At 36.1% G+C, this 2,604-nt stretch overlaps 1 non-coding gene across 1 annotated transcript; it reads left to right on the top strand.

The window, feature by feature from the left end:
* The first annotated feature begins 428 nt into the window (after positions 1-428).
* Positions 429-535, top strand: LOC117283825. The gene has a single exon (XR_004514842.1). It is a non-coding gene; the product is annotated as a U6 spliceosomal RNA (small nuclear RNA).
* Positions 536-2,604: the final 2,069 nt, after the last annotated feature.

Below are 2,604 nucleotides of genomic sequence, written 5' to 3'. Positions count from 1 at the left end.
CAAAGAGGAAGGGCTAGTGATATGGATAAATTCATCATGCAAGTCAACATAACTTTATTTGATAGAATACAAAACCCAACCTCCACTCAAAAGGAGGTAGATCAAGCTCCGCTTCTTGAAATAAAAAGCATCAAAGCATTTTTTAAAAAAGGAACATAATTAGGGGCCGGGGATTTAGCTCTGCGGTTCGGTGGCCTGCCTTGCAAGCGCAAGGACCCGAGTTCAATCCCCGGAACAAAAAAAAACAAAACAAAACAAAAAAAAAAACAAGGAACATAATTAAAACTATACTCCCCACATAACTCCTCCCCAAACTGCTTCATTTATCATTATGCCACTTTATCATTTGTGGTATTTCTTCAAAGATACAGTAACATCAGATTAAGACTATGAACTCTGAAACTAGCTGTTGATTAAAAAATGTTTTAGTGCTAGCTTCGGCAGCACATATACTAAAATTGAAAGGATACAGAGAAGATTAGCATGGCCCCTGTGCAAGGATGACATGCAAATTAGTGAAGTGTTCCATATTTTCGGAGTTCAATCCCCAGTGCCCCCCCAAATGTTTTTGTTTTCTTTTTAACTGGAGATCGAACTCGGGTCCTTGCGCTTGCAGGACATGTGGCAGGGCAGAAGCAGTGAGCTAAATCCCCAGCTAATTTAAAATTTAAAGTCTACAACCAATGGAGAATAAAACCTTGGGCAATTTACATAAATTGTTTTTGCCTGCATTTTCACATATGTAAAATTGGTCACTTGGAGCACCTACTTTAAAGAGTTGTGATGAAACATAAAATAGACAATTTTTTCCCCATTAGGTTTATTGGTACATTTAAAGCAAACAACATTTATCAATGGAATCTTGTACATTTACATGATGTATCTTGATTCTTGTTTTTTCCCCCATAACTTGCCCTCCCTTCACCCTCTTCACCCTTTCCTATTTACAAAGACTTTGTTTCCATTTTTTCCCTTTTTCACAATTTTTTGTTTCCCTTATTTCCTTTTCCCCCATTTCCCTTTTAGCCATTTTTTTTACCTTTTTCACACTCTCAATTATACCATTTGAACCTTCTTTACATTTTTAGTTTTTCACACCAGAGAAACTATTCAGAATTTACTCGTGTGTCCTATTTGTTTCACTTAAGAATCTAGAATCAGTGTGCATCCATTTAGCTATAAATGTTTCTAATTTCTCATTCATTATGACTCAGTAGTACTCCACTTTATAGAAAAACTACCTCTTCTTTATCCAGTCTCCAACTCATGGGTATTTGGGTTGTTTTTAAATTTTAGCTATTCTGAATTGTGCTGCTATAAACATGGGTGCACAAATATCATTGTGGTATAATTCTTTTAATTCTTTTGGAAAGATACCCATCAGAGGGATACTGGGTCAAATGGAACCTCTAATCTTAGTTGTTTGAGGTATCTCCATATTGATTTCCATAGTTGTTGCACCAGGCTGCACTCCCACCAACAATGGAGAAGGGTTCCTTTCTCCCCACAACCTCGCCAACATTTGTCCTTGGTAAATTTCTTGATAGCAGCCATTCTTTTTGGGGTTAGGTGGAATCTCAGTGTTATTTTCATTTGCATCTCTTGAAAGACCAATGATGTTGAACATTTTTTTTCATATAATAATTTGCTGCTTTTACTTCTTTGCCTGAGAAACGTGTGTTTATTTTAGATGCCATTTTTGAATTGAGTCTTTGTATTTGTGGGGTCTGATTTTTTTAAGTTCTTTACATATTCTAGATAGTAGGCCTTTGTCTGAGGAGTAGCTGGTAAAAATGATTTTACACATTGTAGGTCGTCTCTTAGCTCTATTGGTGATTTTGTCTTGCACTGCAAAATCTTTTTAATACAGTGAGATCCCAGTTGATTCTTTGTACAAATTCTTGTGCTGCTGAGGATTTGCTCATAAAGTCTTGTCCTATGCCAATGTCTTTGAGATTTCTACCTAATTTACTTTCCAGTAAGTTTAGTGTTTCTGTTTTGATAGATCTTTAATCCAGTTGGATTTTAATATAGTGCATGGTGAAAGGTAGGGGTCTAGTTTTAATCTTTGGTAAGTTGAAAGCCAGTTTTTCCAACACCATTTATTAAAGAGGCTATCTTTCCTCCAGTGAGATTAGATGGCTCCTTAGTCAAAGATGAGGTAGCTGGTGTTGTTTCTGCATCTTCTAATCTAGTTCATTGATCCTCATGTCTGCTTCTTTGCCAGTACCATGCTGTTTGTATCACAGTGGCTTTGTAGTATAGTTTCAAGTTGGGAATTGTGATACCCCCTACCATGTCTTTGTTGCCTAGAATTAATTTTGCTATTCTAGATCTCTTCTGGTTCCAAATGAATTTTTGGATTGTTTTCTCTAGTTCTGTGAAATATACTGTTGGGATTTCAATTGGGATTGCACTGAATCTATATGGAAGTTTTGGAAGTATGGCCATTTTCACTATGTTGATTCTTCCTACCCAGGAGCAAGGGATGTCTTTCCATCTGCTTATATCCTCTCCTATCTCTTTTTTCAGAGTGCTTTAATTTTCAGTGTAGAGGTCTTTTTTTTTTTTCCTTTGTTAGAGTGATTCCTAAGTAATTTATTT

Source organism: Fukomys damarensis, unplaced genomic scaffold (assembly GCF_012274545.1).
Source record: "Fukomys damarensis isolate Sample0158 unplaced genomic scaffold, DMR_v1.0_HiC HiC_scaffold_30, whole genome shotgun sequence".
Lineage (NCBI taxonomy): Eukaryota > Metazoa > Chordata > Mammalia > Rodentia > Bathyergidae > Fukomys > Fukomys damarensis.
Note: the sequence above shows the minus strand (reverse complement) of the source record. Positions and strands in the feature narration are given on the sequence as shown.